Source organism: Hetaerina americana, unplaced genomic scaffold (assembly GCF_022747635.1).
Source record: "Hetaerina americana unplaced genomic scaffold, ioHetAmer1.1.p SCAF_68, whole genome shotgun sequence".
Taxonomy (NCBI): Eukaryota; Metazoa; Arthropoda; class Insecta; order Odonata; family Calopterygidae; genus Hetaerina; species Hetaerina americana.
The window spans coordinates 1,205,494-1,224,566 of NW_027287294.1; the positions used below are offsets into that span (position 1 = coordinate 1,205,494).

Consider the following 19,073-nt stretch of genomic DNA (forward strand, 5'->3'; position numbering starts at 1 on the left):
TCCAGGCGAGCCCAGCACCGCTCTGACGGGCTGCGATTTGAGGGGGGTATGTTGGCAAGCGACGCTGAAAAAGGCAGTCGGCTCTGAGCTGTGGTGTAGTGAGAAGCTCGGTTAACGCGAACCTCCACGCTCGACCTACGTCACGGAACGCGATGCCGAAGTTTTTGGAGCAGCGTTATTCCATCAAATTTGCGGTCAAGCTTGGGAAATCGTCTACCGAAACTGTCGGTATGATGAACCAGGCTTACGGGGAGTCAGCCATGTCCAGAAACATGATCTTTCGGTGACACAAGATGTTCGTGGAGGGCAGAGAAGAGGTCGACGACGAGTCTTCGAGAGGTTCCCGATGATGCCTTCGCGGGAGCGTTCCAGGAATGGGAACGCCGCTGGAACAAGTGTATCGACTCACAAGGGTCCTATTTTGAGGAATATTAGCTTAAGATATGTAAAAGTGTAATAAATTTTTTTTTCCTGAGCTCAGTACACTTATTTTCCGGACGAACCCTGTAGATGGAGAAATAGAAGGGAAGATTCCACGAGGAAGACCGAGAGACATGTACATAGGAAAGATTAAGAAGGACGTAAAACAGAAGAGGTATCGAGGATTGAGGGCATTAACATTGAATAGAGGAGAATGGAGAGTTGCAGTAAACCAATCCTAAGATTGAAATACTGGTGATGATGAGTATTTAATGATTTCATCATTTGAAACAGCTGGGGAGTAGAGAGAATATTTGGTCGAGGCTCAAAGGAAGAAGTAGAAGCGGAGGCAGAGCATTTTGATTGGCCATTGAACGTTGAGGACTGGACTAATATATAGAGGGGAGGGCGAGAGGCAAACGATGAAGGGGCAGCTATGGGGATAGCCATGCTGAATGGAATGAATGGATGAAGAAAGTATGCGGAACTGATGAAGGGTTTTGTTACAGCGTCTGGTGTCACGCTTTCCCTGGTTGGACGACGAAAAATATGGAAGTGCGTAGCCTGTGTCCATCCAAAACTTGTCTATAAGCAGGAGACTACCAACAGCATATAAACCATAAACACAGTAATCAACCCGAAGGTCGGTTTAGTAGGTGATGGTAGAGATCACCCAGTACTAAGCCCTATACGGCGTGTGAAAATTCACACATCAGGGTAGGGGGGCCAGTTCCTTTCCCTGTGCCGGTTATGGTTTCCCAGGAAGACCTGGTACCCGAAAAATCACTTTAGCTTGGGTGGAGCTGCTGGTGCCCAGAGTGCCTTGCCCAGGAATCGAACCCTGGACCCTCCGGTCAGCAGTCCAATGCTCTACCCACTGGACTACCGCGACCCACCAACAGCATATCATTAACAATATCAAAATACAATAAGTATTAAAAAAGACGGGGAGAAAATTTTTAGGACGCGATAAAGCGATAGGAGGAGTGGCAGATTCAGCCAGGACTGTGCGAAACTTCGATATGTGGATTGGGTGTCGATATTAAACTTTGATGTCGATTTCCTGACACTGCCCTGAGGTGCCTTCGACATATAGTGGGCGACATTGAAGTCAAGGTTGAAAATGAATTGTCAAGGTGGCATTGACAAATCTTCTATTACGATACATTTCATAAATGCGAGAAATATAAAAACGGATTCTAATATTTTGGAGGCTGCACTTAAGGGTCGGTGGACACCGCGGGCGTCAAAAATGGCCCCGTTTATCTGCCGAACGCGGTAAATGTAAAGGCAACAGCGGACAAATAGAGTACATTATTAGTTTTAAAGCGTACTCCTCCTCACCCGATCTCACAATTGATTCTAGCATATTTACAACACACTATTCGATAATGTTCGGAGGTAAATTCGTCTGTGAAGGGTTCAACAGGGGTCAATTTGACAGAAGAGACGACAACCAGAGAGATTCAACAATGTCGACGCTACGCTCAACGTCGAACTCGACACTGTCGAATTCTGCAACACAGAAACCAACATGGTGTTTGATATCGACGATGTCGACATATCGAGTAGGAGTCGACATTGCTGGGACGTCGCCTCGCTAGATCAAAAAGTCGATGTACCACAGGCACATATACGTACAGCTTCGTTAGTACGCGTCTTACATTGCGTGAGCGGACGCACATATATATATATATATATATATATATATATATATATATATATATATATATATATGTGTGTGTGTGTGTGTGTGTGTGTGTGTGTCTGTGTGTGTGTGTCTGTGTGTGTGTGTGTGTGATAGGGACCGCCAGCAAGCCTGTCTTTAATTTATTAGACATTAAAAAAAAAGGCTTATGACAAAGGTTTTAAATAACATCGCTTTGGGGATTCCTTAAGCCGACATAAGGAAGCAGTTCACCACAACCTATGCAAGGAATTTGTTTTTCTACGACTATGGGGCATAATGAGAATAAGAACTGCGGAGAAGGGGAGACTAGATGCCATGGCAAAGTTGCAAGGCAGAAGAATGACCAAAATAAAACCTGAGTCAAAATTGACTCTGATAGACCAGAGTCAAAATTGAAAAAGCACTTAGGAGATTGGGTGAAGCAAGAAATGTATAGACTTATACTAATTGCCCTATTCTCGAGACACAAGAGTTTAATGAATAGGATTAATGAATGACACATCGGAGGAGAGACTTAAACAAAGGAAGGTCACGCATGAGTGTACCGAGAGCAGGTATTGTTGGGACAAATGTGAGGGCAAGAAGCATTAAGGGAAATATGATATTGGCAAGTTTGCACGAGACTGCTGACTCGAACCTCCGCTAGGATGGAAACCCTTTAATGATGAAGTTCTCAACCTTGCTCTGGTTGTAATCTTCTTTGTGAAGGTGGAACATTAACATTTAGTCTCTCAATAGGGGAGTCTATGGTCCACATTTCCAAGCAATTAATACTAGATTGCAAATTTTCTAAATACAACATTTTCATACACTATAAACTAAAATAAAGTGTTAATTCACTTACATATCATTGTATGAATTGCCAACAAAATGCCAATCAACCTATATCATAATGAATATTGATTATTTCGCGACCAATCTTCAAAAATGAATCATTGATGCTGATAAATCATTGGCGATGAAGAAATTGGAAGGCAAGGGGAGTTTGATGAAATCAGACATGTCTCTTATTTTATCCGGGTGGAGACATGATGAAGTGAGTCATCAGCTGATATTATAACCATAGGTATTTTATTTATCTTGTCATTCGAGGAATCAAACGATTCAATATAAAGCCAACACCCATTTACGATTATTATTGGTATTCTACCGCTTTAAGGCCGATGGGCATGGACAGAACATCGCTAAACTTTTACGCTTTGTCTAACAACACATCATCTGACACCATAAACTACATTAATTTGGTTTTCAATCCGGAATAGTTTCCACCCATTTAGCATAGCTGCTTGCATTTGACGCTAGCGCATTGGTTGCAAACAAAAACACTCTACGACAATAACGCGATACTTGGATGCAAAAACCAACCACAGTTATAAACAGGAGGGTTGGTTTGATAGGTCAGGGTAGAGCTCCTCTTGTATTACGTAGTAAGCCCAACGGCGTGTGAAATTCATGCATAAGGGTAGTTCCTTCCTCCGTTCCACTCATGGTTTTCCAAAATGATCAGGTAGGCGAAAAGTGATATCAGGATTACGATCGGTAATCTACCGGTTAAGATTAGCTAAGACAGCCTACAACACAGTGGAACAACGACGATACACTTCTATGTCTCTTCTAACAAAAAAACAACCTGACATCCAGCAGTAAAATTGTCCCCTCTTCAAATCCGGATACTCCTCTTGTTATTGGATCCCATCCAACATGCCTATCCTATTCCTGCACCTTCCTCGTTTGCCTAACGTTCTCCTCTCTATTACAGACTTCAACATCCCATTGCCCATCAAAACGCTCTGCATCAATCTTTCCTGCCTCCTTGGGGGATTTCTACCATCAAACCTCTCTCCTCCCCTTTACATCATTCTTAGCACTTCCTCGTTTTTTCTTTTCTGTACACTTCACCTTCTCCATCCTTTCCTAAATCCACATTTCGAAAGCCTCCAATCTAAGCCTACCAACCTGCTTCAATGACCACGTTTCCGCCTCGTACAAAACCACGCTCCATATAAAGAGTTTGTACGAGTCTATTCTTAAATTTTGCGCACATTTATTTGCCGGACAACATTTACAAAGGACGACATCTGCGTCACATGCAATGCCAAAACCAGATTGAAAAATACTCATATTTAATATAAATTTCATACTGAAATTTTATCATACGCGATAATCCAACACAAAATAAACTCGAACGAAAACCTGCTTCTGCACGAAATTTACGTTACTCCAATCTTCGTTCAGGAAGGCAGGCAGAAACAAAAAGGACTAGGATCGGATCGAATCTTTCAATTCTACGATCCGTCGACCGAAGAGTGTCGGTAGCAATAAGTTACCAGAAACAGAAAAGGAAAGCTGGATTGCATAAAATACACGGGAGCGATTTTACGGAAGAAATTTCTCAACAACGGCTGACTTATCACTGGAAACAACAAATTGAGTGAAAAGTTATGGAATCGAGTCCAACCCCTTGAAACTCATTAAAACGAATATTCCGAACCGTAAAGCAAATTAATTTAGTGGAATATTGCCGACGATACGATCTCCATGAGCCAGGCCTTGGAGCGAGGGCTCATTCAGAACGAGGAGATAGGGGGGGGGGGAAGAAGGCAAGGGGTTTTTCCAGAGCACCCTTCCGTTGAATCCCAACCCTGGGTTGTGAAGGGGAAGAATGTAGCATTAGGATGATGCATTGATGTAGTGGAGGGGGGAGGCACCAAAAGAAAGGGGGGAGGGGGAAGAGGGGAAAGAGTTTTGGGGGACGTGTCCTCCGCGGTGGAGGGTTGAGGAGGAGGATTGTTCCTACCCCCGGCGGCACGTGTGCGGTCGAGATAGGCGGAGATGCGTCTTCATTTGTTTGGGTGAGCGAGTTTCGGCGGCCTCGATTTCATGCGGCGAACACGACGGGCTGTTGGGAGGCGGGTCCGGGGGGAGGGGCGAACGTGATGACGAATAGGGGGGGCTGGCGCGACTCTCAGAACTCAAAAAGGGAAAAGAAAGGGTTTTGACTACGAGAGGATCACACAGTGATGTTTCGAGCACGCGAAATGAATCTAACTCAAGAACGGTAAGGTGGGGTGAAAAAACAAATCGCGATGTGTGTACTTTCCGCAATGATGATATATGTATTTTTTGTACAATGATGGTCAATGTGCTCTTTGCTTACCAATAAAGCTGTTTTTTTCCAATTTGAACAAAATTCTTTCCGCCCCAGAGATGGGACAGAAATCGATTATTCGATTTCTTAAAATTTGTGCAAATTGATTCCTTAAAATATATACTTTTTTTCAGAACTGGACATAAACAACGGACATAGACTTAAATAATAGTATCTCCTCTTTATAATTCCGTTGGATTCGCTCAATTCGGTTGAAAATTGATTAAGATATCGTAAATTTACGAAAAAAAGTAATTTTGCTGACGTTTCTCGCCATTCTTACTCATTTTTCTCTCATCCGATAAATTTAGAAAAAGAAAATCTTTATGTCACGTGATTCTAAGTTTAAAAAACGAAAAAAATGAACCCCTAAAGTCATAATGGGTGTGAGATACGAATTTTTGAAAATTGTGGAATGTGTGTTTTTTCACCCCACGTTAACAGAATAGGGTGAAATAAATAGCGCTACCGTTCTAAGGCTAGGAACCCGCGAAACGTTCGTATCCTAGAGGAGGATGGGATAGGGGTTCGTAATCGCAAAAGGGGGCGTCATTTCCCTAAACAGGGATGAAGAGTCTCCCGACACTCGTTTCCACGAGTCGAAATTGCAAGAACTGTAAAATTAGCCGAAACACCGTAATTTACACGCGATGATTGTAGAAGTCGAATACCCAAGTAGAGATATATGAGAGAAGAGTATATAGTTCGAAAAACATTGGGTTTCACTGGGAAGGTCACGTGTCTACTTCTACACAACACCCCTCAAGTAGTCCCAAGCGCGTGTGGCAGGGGGTGTTAAGGCACCAGCTACACATTAAATGCATGAATAGTAATTCATGCATTGATTATAATTATATGTATTACCTAATATAAAAAAACTCAAGGAAAAAACACGCCATTAAACTATACGCCATAATTGGTGGGTTTGACTGAATCATTAAATTTTAGTCTTTTAAATAAACATGTTCGAGACAGAAACTAAATGTTTTTAAACGGAAGTTTTTGATGAACAAAAAGTGATTTTAATTACACTTCCCAGTGGCTTAAAAACGGACACAACCTGACACCCCCCCCCCCTACACTAAATTGATCTTTGATAACGAATACTTTCCACTACCTTTCTATCCTCTTCCTCCCATTGCCTTGTTGGCCTGAGGTCCTCCACTCAAAGAGAGAGAGAGAGAGAGAGCGCGTGCGTCGTGTGCTACCAAATTTCACCCGAGGCGATGGATGGATGGATCCTTCCCCATGGCAATGCACCTGCACATTCAGCATTGATTGTTCGCCAGTTTCTGGCAAAAAATTCAATTACCTTGATCCTTGATCATCCTCCTTATTCCCCCAGATCTTGCCCCCCCCCCCTTGCGACTTTTTTCCCATTCCCAAAATGCAAAAATGTGATGAGGAAACATCACTGGGAAGATGTGTAAGACACAATAAAGCAAGAAACGACGAGAAAACTAAAAAGCCTAGGACTGCCGAGGGTGCTTTAATAAACAGTGGAATAAAGAAGATGGAACAAGTGCATAGTACCAAATGGAGAGTACTTTGAACAGGGGACAAGAGTGGATGTAGACGAAATATTGCAAAATAAAGTTTTTATGGCCTCAGTTCGCGTATTTATTGGACAGAATTGCACATCAGTCTTCAACATTCCATCGCCAATAAAAATCAAATTCTGGAAAAAAATTAAACATCTTTTGTATTGTCTCCAGGTATTATCACGCGTGAGTTGGGATAAATAGGGAACACAATAATCAACTAAAGGGCTGACTCTGTCTGGTGAGCATACGTCTACAATCTCTCAGAAATTGCCACAGTGAAGACAGGTAAGGGTTTTTTTTTACTATCCGGTGGCACAGATGGTCCTGTTTTTCCTGGATAGAAGAAGAAATTCCCCAGTATTTTGGTTTCTAACTTCATTCCGGGTTTTTCTCATTAGAACTCGAATGCTCTAAATTGATTGGGATAACAGAAATACAATCAGCGGGCTTCACAACTGTCTGGGGTATTTTAAATACCATATACCTATTTTTGAGGGATAAAAAATTAGTGGCAATATGGATTTCTAAGTCACCAGAAGCAATGAGATAAAAGGCACGACTCTTCGATTTTATGACAAAAGTGGTACGAATTTAACGCCGACAATGTCAAGACCAATTTCATGCCCGTATTACACTGAAAAACACGCACATAGTACGTAGGGAGAAGAATTGCGCTAAGCTTTCACGATGAGGAGGGAGTTGATGAGAGGGAAGTTGAGTAAGGATATTAAGAAAAGACTCGTGAAAACCCTGATATGGGGCGGAGGCTTTTGAAATGTGGGTGTGGAGAAGAATGGAGAAGGTGAAATGGACAGAGAAGAAAACAAATGAGGAAGTACTTGGTATGGTGGGCGAAGAGAGGGGTTTTTTGGGAGAAATCCTATGGAGGCAGGAAAAGTGGATGAAGGGGGGGTATTGACCGGCAGTGTGATGTTGAAGACTGTAATAGAGGGGAGAATGTTAGGCAAACGAGGAAAGGGAAGGAACAGGATAGGGATGTTGGACTGGATGAAGGGAGGAAGAAAGTACTCTGAGCTGAAGAGGGACCTGATGCTGAGTAGGATGCTGTGTTTTGCTAGGGGTCACAAATTATTTAATTAGTAATTATGCCCATCCAAAGACCTACCTTAACCGGTAGATTACCTTATAATAATAATTACACTGAAAGGGAGAAAGAAAATTCAAGAGAAATACTATTCTGGGTATAGAGATACATAAGGAAACATTTTCCCTCAAAATTTCCAGGTCACAGTCACGCGACTACAATAATATATCTTTTGCGACAGTGTCAAATAATATGACAACAGTAAATGACAATGCCTGACTCACAGTAACGTGAGCACAACAATATATCTTCTGCGACAATTTCAAACTATCTGAAAGTAATGCGGGACAAAATACAAGCAATCGACCACGACACCACCTTTCAAATGACCTTAGGGTGTTCCGCAGGGTTAAATGCAGTTTTAGGTAACTTGAGCGAGGTAATTAACGTCGTATTGGTAAATTAGGAAAGAATAAATGGCCCTTTTTTCGGCAGGAGGGTGATGAAATCGTGCTTATTTTATCGTCGCCGAAGATTTAGCTCCTTAAAAAGAAAACAGAAATGGCATTTTGGCTGAAGTAATGCGTATTTATGAATCAAATGACTTTTTTATCGAAGTAATGTGTATTTATGGCTCCAAACCCCCGGAGAGCGGGGCGGGTGATCTTTCCCAGTGGAGGCCCAAAACCTTTAGACGGGGAAAATTAAATCCGGCATCAGCCACGCACAGTGATACAGGATGAGAGCGAGAGGGTGGGAATGTAATGAGAGTGATGTGGGAAAGTTATTACCGGTGATTACGAGGGCATGAGGGAGTTTAGAAAGTCGGGAGAAGGAAATTGAGAGAGAATGGTTGCTGGGAGAGTCAAAGAGGCAGAGAAACGGCAGTGCTCCCTGGGGCGGGAGGGTGCCCACGAGGGGGTGGATTGGGGGGAAGGGAGGGTGGGAGTGAGGGGGTGGAGAGAGAGCGGTGAGAGGACAAGGGTTGAACGAACCGGGGCTGCAGCCAACGTATCGGCACCCCTTTCCCCAGCCCCGCCGTAATCCCAAGCCCATCAGCCAACCCCACCGACCCCCTCCCCCGCTCACACCCACCCCTTTCTCAACCCCTTCGCCGTTCCCAGTCCCGTCGACAGGAGCATCACTAGGGCCCCACCAACATTTCAAGGGTTTCCTACTTCCTCGGATCGAAGTGCAAGGAAACAAAAAAGACGTGCTCGAGAGAAACGAAGGGTTGAGGGTGAGAGAGGTGGGGGGAGGGATTCTCTTGGAGGAAAAAAAAGAATGACGGAATGCGCAAAGGGGTTGAAAGAGAGGGGAAAATGCACGGTGGGGAGGAAACGGCAGAAGGGAGAGAGAGAGAGAGAGAGAGAGAGAGAGAGAGAGAGAGAGAGAGAGAGAGAGAGAGAGAGAGAGAGAGAGAGGGAGAGAGAGAATTCGTGACAAATAAAAAGCGAAGGAATTCCCCAAGCCCGCTTGGGAAAGGAGGGTCGTTTTCTTATTTCCAAATGCTTTTTCCTATGGCACCGATCCGCGGGCCTTCCTCTTTTTTTAGAAAAAATACACACACATGTACAAACACACACACATATACACACACACACACATATATATATATATATATATATATATATATACATATATATATATATATATATATACATATATATATATATATATACATTCAAACACGAAATCCCGCCAAACGGCGAATAAATACTCATATATACAGAAACAGATATAAGGAAAAGGGATAGGAACACATATAAAGGACGAACACAACAGAGGTGGGGAAGGCGGAATCGAACGGATCACAAGAGTAAAAATATTTCCTCAACCGGGACTCGAACACCGGATCTTTCCACTTGCAGGGCGGATGCTCTTAACCACTTGAGCTATCGAGGATAGTCAATTTACCCTGAGATCCGTGGGTCTAATATGTCGCCAAGCGCCCCGATTCTTTCAGCCAAGAGATGGCGTCAGGGGGCTGTTTCACCCACCAAAGGAGAAATAGACATACAAACATACACACACACACACATACTATTCTCTCATCGCTCGTCGTCCCCACGGTGGGCTTCCTGTTACCTGAGAGAAATCAAAGCGTCCCGGGAAGCTTTAATTGTTCTCGCGAGGCAGTGCAATATCAATGCACGGCAGTGGAGGAGATATCCAATAAAAACACTTTTTGTATCTCTGGAATAAGTTAAAATGAAGGAATGTTTTATTTGCGAGTCATAAACGAATGCACTCCTTATCCAGGATATTTCAATCTAGAGATGAGAGGACTGCGGTGGATGAGAAAGGTACGACGGCCTTGGATATGGAGACGATGGGCCGTGGATTACGAAAACTGCCTGAGTGCAGTGGAGATGATATTTTATTTGAGCGTGATTATTATCATGCCATTTTGTTGTAATTTTTATTATTTATTCATAAATTATAGATATATATAATATTTATACATATAATAATATCATACTATTTCACATAGTCATCCATGTCGTTTTAGGCAGCTTTTAGATGGGGACAGTCCGGGCAACGACACATTTCTTGGTATCTCCTAACAAAACACAACATGACACCTTCTATTCAGCACGAGAAACCCTGACTAAATTCCGCATACTTTCTACCGCCTTTAATTACATGACCCCAAAACAGCATTAATGTACAGGGTCCATGCAATAAATATCGGGACTTGTTCCAAAAATAAAAATGTATTGCAGTTACCATTAAAATTACTTAATAATCTTAAAAATACATTCCTTTTGTATCGATACACTTAGTTCGGCGCGACTGCCACGCGTCAAAAACCCGCTAGACGTCGGTTTCCGGAATACTGTTGAGAGCCTTTGTCGTCGCCGATTGAACCGCCTCGATGGGGTCGAACCGATATTCCTTGAGCTCCTTTTGAGCTATCTTTTGAGTTAATAACGTTGTCCAGAAAATCTTCATCTTCATGGACGCAGTGCTTGTAAAATTTCTACCCACGACAGTTTTTGTTCCTCGGTCAAGACTTTCGGCGCCAGCTTCGCGCATACTTTCCTCATCGCAATATCCTCTGTTACTATGGTGTGGACGGTTCCGACTGAAAGGCCGGCCTCCTCACTGATAACGGCGATGGTTAAACGCTTGTAAGAGCCCAAAATGTTTTCACTTTTGCCACCTGAGCATCGGGTCCAGCGGTCGTCGGGCGTCAGACGCGGTTCTCGCCTTCGATGAGCTCTCCGCCTTCCTAAAGCATTTTGTGCCCCTGAAAAACTCGTCTGCGGCTTAAGGCATCACCCCCATAAGCCTTTTTAATGAGTTCAAGGGTTTTTCCCGAGTTTAACTCCAAACTTCACAGCGTAGCTCGACGGTGCGCTCCATGCTGGCGCGACGACACCACAAACAATCACACGTCACAAAAATCCACCTCCTGCCTCAAAGCATGTCGGGAGGCGACTGAACTAAAGTGCGCCTGAGTGGTGGGGGACCCCTCTACCGAGCCACCGATCGGACCCCCATCCACCGCTAAAGCGAACCAGTCACGATGCTTATTGTTCGGACGCTGTATGGATTAGGAAATTCATAAACAGCGTTATTTTCATAGCAGACAATGGACAATTTAAAGCACCTTGCTTTGCAAGGATTTCGTGAGATGACGACCAAGGAAGCTATGCCTACCACGCTGTCGGATTCGACACACGGCCGATTGGGCCGAGTCCCGTAGTTGCCAGGAGTAATATTCATTATGGTGTATATCCTGACATTCTTGGAATAAATAATTGAGGAAGTTTCCAGTGGCCTTCCTCAATAGCGTTTTTTACGTGACACCACTTAATGGACTTACCCCTGGGGTCATATACGCCTTTGCAACTACCTCATTGAGGAACAGATAACTGTTTTCAAGAAGTAACGAAATTAAAACGTGTTAATGTTTTAACGTTTAAATTCGGGTCTAACGCCTATTTCCCATTTTTATCCTTAAAAAAACAAAGCAAAAGTCCTTTCTATCGCCTTCTCCTTGGATATTTTGATCGGGCAATGCGTGTGAGGGCATTTAAAAATCTATTCCACACGACCTGTGGCTATTTATGGCAGAAGATATTATTATTACGTGAGTCGAATATGGATTGGTCGATTGCCACTCACATGCCTAGGTCATGCCATCATCATTCATCACCGTGATGCTGGAAATTTGTTTTTGAGTCTTGCTGCAAACGCATATAATAAATTTGCATTGGTAAATTCGTTAGAACACTTTCTGTTGCATTCGAGTTCGATCCGTATATGATCAACTTTCTTCCTAGCATCGATTTCGATCGTGTAAACTTTCCACAACATCGCTTCCAAAGAGATCGATTCGAATATCGAGCCTTGGGACGAAATGACAGGATGAGGAGACTTTGATCATGAGAGAATAAAGTGGAAGAGGGGATTGACACTGAGAAAGTCCAAGAGGCTCTTCCACGCGTACCTTCCGCCATCCAAGTTCAATATCAAGAGATCGCTTCCCATTGTCCCTGAAGAGAAGGGTTCGAAAGGAAAGATCTTACTCCATCTTCCCTCATCCCCACTTGAGACGGTCCCTGACGAGACCTTCCCTTCGCCCACCCAAAAGGATCGCTCGCCCATGGCAACGACTTCCCAAGAGAAACCACATCACGACGCAATAGTCGTGGAAAGATTTAAAAGCCACGACGCAGGGGCTCACAAATAGAGTCCTCCCCTCTCACGATCAGTTGGGGTCGCATCAAATTCAGGGAATAGAATAAAATTGAACGATTCTTGGACCCATTAGAGGTAAGGTAAGGTAATCTACCGGTTAAGGTAGGTTTTTGGATGGACATAATTACTAATTAAATAATTTGTGACCCCTAGAAAAACACAACATCCCACTCTACATCAGGTCCCTCTTCATCTCTGAGTACTTTCTTCCTTTCTTCATCCCGTCCAACATCCCTATCCTGTTCCTGCCCTTTCCTCGTTTGCCCAAAATACTCCCCTCTATTACAGTCTTCATCGTCCCACTGCCAGCCAATACACCCCCTTCATCCACTTTTCCTGCCTCCATAGGATTTCTCCCAACAAACCCCTCTCTTCGCACACCATACCAAGTACTTCATCATTTGTTTTCTTCTCGGTCCATTTCACCTTCTCCATTCTTCTCCACATCCACATTTCAAACGCCTCCAGTCTACGTCTATCTTCCTGCTTCAATGACCAAGGTTCCGCGCCGTACATGTTGTTTAATTCAATTTGAGATTCGGCAGATTTAATCTGCTTCGAAAACGTCGTAGAATTTAAAAATTTTCAGTTTATTCTATTTCCTTGACTAAATATTTTCCCATGATATGCTTAAAGCGACGCAATTTTATCAATGTACACGAATGACAAATTGGGCTATATTAGGTTTCAGTTTGTGAATTATCAAGTTTTAATTTAGTAGTCAGCTCAAACATTTCCCAAAAGGTGTTACAATCACTTGCTGAGTGCATCAGAAAACTGTCTGACAAGCATATCATAAGAATACAAGTAAATTAAAAAAAAATTGCTAGGGTTTCCAGAAAGTGGTTGGGTAAAAAAATATATTTTGCAAAACTGAAATATTAATAAGAATAAACCTCACTACAAGGTGAACTAAAGATCTAAGGCTACCCAATATTTTCCTCTCGACTGGGAGTAGATTGAAGGAAACGGTTGAGCTTTAAATATTTGGGCACTCCTTACAAATGCAGGATAAACATGACTGCACCGTACAGAGCACGGATTTCGTGTAGCTAGTAGAGCGAGAATCACTTTTGAAACTTTTTCGACATTTCTTAGGGAACAAGATCAAATTTTTACATTTAAATAGTACAATGAAGGATTCTTCATCAGATAGACGTCGCGGAAACCTTCAGATTTATTACAAGGGAACAATATATATTTCTTTCTCCACTTATACGGCTGAGCATCCATATCGAAATTCATCGCCAATTCAGAGAGAGAGAGAGAAAGAGAGACGCAATTTTACGGTCATATTACATAGTGCCCTGCTAGTCACCGATAAGGTGTGTGGCAGGGGGTGATTACACAAAAAGCTATTTCTTTTTATTTTCCACCCTCTAGCGTTCGGACAACGTTATTCTTATCAGTTATCCTTCGCGGGAAAAATTATATTTAGAATCTACATGTTCTACACTTAATATTTCTCTACTTTTATTTAAGCGGATAAAATGATTAGAATAAAATATGTCCGTTCCTTGCTGCGTGACAGTTCGAAGTGGGTCTAATGTTGTCACGTGGGTACGGACTCAACGAACCTGGGGCCACGGACCGGCCCGATTACTCCAGTTGGTGGGGAAAAAAGACATTTTTGGCAGAAATGAGATCATGACGTCAACATTATGATAAATTTATACAAATAAATAAAGATTCTGCAGAAAAGTAACCTTGGAACTTGAATGAGACTCGTACTTTGGTCAACGCTCGTGTGGACATAAGATTTAATATAATCCAGAAAAAAAACAATCGAACTAGTATTCACATGGAATAAACAGATATCCTTTGGAATAATACTAGCCGTTCACTTTTACATACGAGAGTAATGAGAGACTTAAAATGTATCCCAAGTAAGGGCCTACGTGGTCTGTACAATAATTACGCGAACTGGTAATATCTGGTGGCCATGACGCGGACTACAGCCCCTTCGACTAGTGGCACTAGTTGCCTGAGACCCAATGAGTCGTCTTTGCTTGGCGGATCGTCGAGCTGTGCGTATGGTGACAGTTATATTAGCTTCCGTTGTCCTTGTTGTTACCGCTTGTCGAAAATGGAAATTGATGAAGTCAAGGAGCAAGGAATCAACACCAAGATATTTGGTGAAGTGCCGTAAAAGATATCAAGAAATGACCGAAATGTTGACAGCTGTTTACGGTGATAATACTCTGAAGAAAGCATCCATTTTCAGATGGATTAAGTGTTTTAAATACGACCGACAAGACGCCACGGATGATACAAGGCCGGGACGACCTGCAACCACTTGTGTTGACGACAACATTGATCGTGTGCGGTCCATTGTCCCTACCGATCGTCGAAAAACTGTCCGAATGATATCTGATGAACTGAATTACGAAAATCAACAGTGCACGCCATTCTAACCGAACAAGTCGGATGGATCCTTACAGACCATGACAATGCAACTGAACATTCAGCATTGATTGTTCGCCACAGTTTCTGGCAAAAAATTCAATTACCTTGATCCTTGATCATCCTCCTTATTCCCCCAGATCTCGTCCCCCCATGCGACTTTTTCCTATTCCCAAAATGCAAAAATGTTATGAGGGGACATATCACTGGGAAGATGTGGAAGATACAATAAAGCAAGAAACGACGAGAAAACTAAAAAGCCTAAATGCCGAGAGGACTTCCAAGGGTGCTTTAATAAACAGTGGAATAGAGAAGATGGAATAAGTGGATAGCCTAACGAATGGAGAGTACTTTGAAGGGGGCAAATTCGATACAGACTAAATTTCGCAAAACAAATTTTTCGTGTCCTCTGTTCGCGTTTTCATTGGGCAGAGTAGTACGTGGCCACCTCTCCCCCCCTCCACCCATGACCACCGCGGAAACTGCCTTCTCCCTCCATTTGATACGCGTGAAGCGAGAATCGACATGATGACGTTGGGGTGCGATGTGTGGAATGCATCTTGCAGGATATCTCGTAGGGAATCGATCAGACCTCCTTGCCGGACGTCTATCAAAAAGACAAGAACGGAACGTGACCCAAATATAGTATAACACTTTGAAGGACAACGTTTTGGATTCCGAGAATAACTGTGAAATAGAGCGGGACAGCGACCGATGAAGATGTGACTCAATATAATTATACGATAAACGGTGTGTAACATGCCATTTCGACCAGAAAGATTGACGCAAAGCGAAAAACGGTCGCCAATAACCTGAAAATGGAAAAACGATATCTCAAAAATTTTCCTCATTTCTTGGAGAAAGTGGAATAGTCATAGCGTAGATGAAACGAGCAAGTGATACGCATGGCGAAAAGGGTTGAGATGAGTAATTGAGAAAAGTAATCACAAAAAGTGATTACTTTTCTATCTCCGAAGAAGACGGAGATAAATTCCGTCGAAATGATCAAGAAATAACGTGTGAGTGATCTTTTTATGTGTTTCTATATTGTTTGTTGCTGTCCAATTTATTATTCGGCATTTTCGTGTTACTTCAACGAAATCATATATATGTATATATATATATATATATATATATATATATATATATATATATATATATATAAACACACACTGCGGCAGTACTTCTGTTTCTTCCGATGAAGACGGAGCTTAATTCCGTCGAAATTATTAAGAAATAACGTGTGAGTGTTCTTTTATGGGTTCTTATATTGTTTTTAGTTGTCCAAGTTTTTTATTCAACACTTCCGTGTTACTTCGACGAAATCATAGTTGCGATAGTTGCGGTGAACAGATTGTTTTCTTATACGATTTTGTGTCAATTCCACCTCCTCCCTCATTCCCTATCTCCGCTCCCCTCTACCCTCTCCTCTCCCTTTCCTCTCCCCAACCATTCCTTTCACCCATCCTCCGCCTCCCGTTCTCCCCTTCCCCTGGCCCCCTTCGCTTTCTCTCGCACCCCTCACCTCTACAATTCCAGCAGTCATTACTTCTATATCGTCCGATGAAGACGGAGTGATTCCGTCGAAATATCAAGAAATAACGTGTGAGTGATCTTTTTATGTGTTTCTTTTTTGTTTGTTGCTGTCCAATTTATTATACATTTATATATATATATATATATATTTATTTATTTACATATATATTTATTTATACATATTTATTTATTTATGGGAGGGCGATAGGCCAGCAAGGAAGAGAAGAAATTGGATAGACATGTTGGACGGAATGAAGGGAGGAAGGAAGAAAGCAGAATTCGGAATTGAAGAGGGGTTTTTGTGCAGTATTGGATGTTAGTTTGTGTCTTGTTGGGAGAAAATAAGAAATACAACGTTGTTTAGTCTGCTTCCATCCGAAACCCTACCTTAAACGGTAGCATAATAGTAACGAAAATGCCGGCGTCCAATTAAAATATATTTACACGCTACTCTTTATTTCTTAATCGTCGGCTTAATTGCCCAAAATATTATTTCTAGACCTATCGACTATCTTCCATTCCAATCCAAATTATAGCCTAGAAGCCCAATTTTCATATCCCAACTACTTTTTACAGAAGCTCGAACATTTTAAACGCTTGTTACCCACTAAATATTATATACGCTCGGCTGAAGAGGGACCTCATGGATATCTATATGAGGTTATTAGCGTCTTCGGGAGCTCCAAAAAAAACATTCCATTCCCCAGCATCCGCACTGTTGATTATGGCGGTACTTTCCACCAAGGGGTTTAAAGGAAATTCGCAATGAATTACACGTGGTCAAAGGAACCATAAAAGGAGAAAAAATATGAACAGAACAGATGGCTGAACGGACTGACATGGCTGAGAGAATGAGGAAATAATGATGGGTGATTAAAACTTCTCCGGAGAATGACGCACAACAAGGAAAGAGGAAGGGACCACACGGATCCGTTCAATGGGATGCAATGGGAAAATGGATTATACAGCGTCGCTCTTAAGACATTTGCACCAATAGATTTTCCAATGTTATCAACTACGCCATCGATTATTCACTAAATTTCATTTAATATCAACGATTTATTCGGCGACAGAAAAGTAAATCTCCGATGAATGCAATCATAATAAAATGTTGCCAATGATTTTAGGACTTCAAATGCATGAAGAGTGGTGAGGCAATGGACGCTTTCGATTTCAGAGATTTTTTACATAATCTATGTATATTATTTCATTCTAAAAATAATGCAAGCGTCTCAAACGAATGGATTTACTTCGGAGAGAGCAATTCTTTTTAAGCCGTATCCGTATCCTGGATTGCTTCGGACGAAAATTTGAAATGCAAAAGTCCGACCAGGGTCAGGACTGAAGGTCGACGAATCGTTTTATTTTTTCAGGAGCGGAAGTCATTTCAATCATCTACATCATCACTGTCGGAACATGCGTTTCTCGAAAATATTGAACGATATCTTTAGTTCGCTAACAATGGCTCGCAGTTGGATAAGAAACGAATGACCCTGGCGAGATGAAAGAAGCGTCTTTTTGAGCCATTTGCTGAAAGGATCAGCTGAGTAAGAGATAAGCAACGACCGAAGAGAGGAGATGATATATTCTAGACGTATAGGAGACTAAAGGGATTAATTTTGAATATTTTCATTCATTAAAATTACAATCAGAATTAATATCTCATCGCTGAAATGTTATTCATTTCGGTGCTTCTGAGAAGTCTTTGTTTTTAGGTGGTGCAGACGCCAAGGGTGTCGTTTGCTCGTACTAAAGATGAACCTAACGGTCATTTATATTTCATTTTAAGATATTATTAAGTGAGACTAAGAAGCACTACTGTTTCTTCTGAATAAAACGGAGCTAAAAACTGTTGAAATGATCAAGAAATAACGTGTGAGTGATCTATTTATGTGTTCTTATATTGTTTGTTGCTGTCCAAGTTTATTATTCAACACTTCAGTGTTACTTCGACGAAATCATATAAATATATATATATATATATATATATATATATATATATATATATATATATATATATATATTATATAATTCCAGCCGCGTGAATTGAGGACTCGATTTCCATCGCTTGGCGTTACCCAGGCGTTCCCAAGGACGACCAAGTTGCGCGATTAGATTTCATCCGCGGGGGTTCGGGAAAAAGGGAGTGACGGCTTGTGCGCGATTGAAAATGTGCAACACAAACCAAACAAACAAACAACCTAAAAAACAAAACACTGGCGTTCTGACGTCTCTTTACTCTGATTTGAGTATCGACACGAGCGCTCATTGGATTGAGGATGAGGCGTCCTCGAGAAGGAATCCACGAACGAGAGAAGGAACGTCCGAGGCTTTTTAACGACTGGAAATGAAAATAAAAGAAATAGGAAAGAGGAGATGCACTTCGAGTTAAAGCGCCCGACGCGTCTGGCGGGTGGGTCGGCGGGACACGCCCATGTCCATGTGGATGAGAGCTGAGAGAGAGAATGAGGGACGTAGCTGAGGAGGAGAAATGGTGGGAAAGAGAGTGTGGCCGAGGGAGAATGGTAAGGGGGAGTAGACTATGATTTTCGGGAATCCCCCACTCTCCATCTCTCC

The 19,073-nt window shown here is 42.2% G+C and overlaps 1 protein-coding gene and 1 non-coding gene across 3 annotated transcripts in view; both read right to left on the reverse strand.

The window, feature by feature from the left end:
* LOC139696112 (uncharacterized) overlaps nt 1-19,073 on the reverse strand; it is a 1,156,921-nt gene that overhangs the window by 309,038 nt on the left and 828,810 nt on the right. The window lies entirely within an intron of this gene.
* TRNAA-UGC (transfer RNA alanine (anticodon UGC)) lies at nt 9,677-9,752 on the reverse strand. The gene has a single exon. It is a non-coding gene; the product is annotated as a tRNA-Ala (tRNA).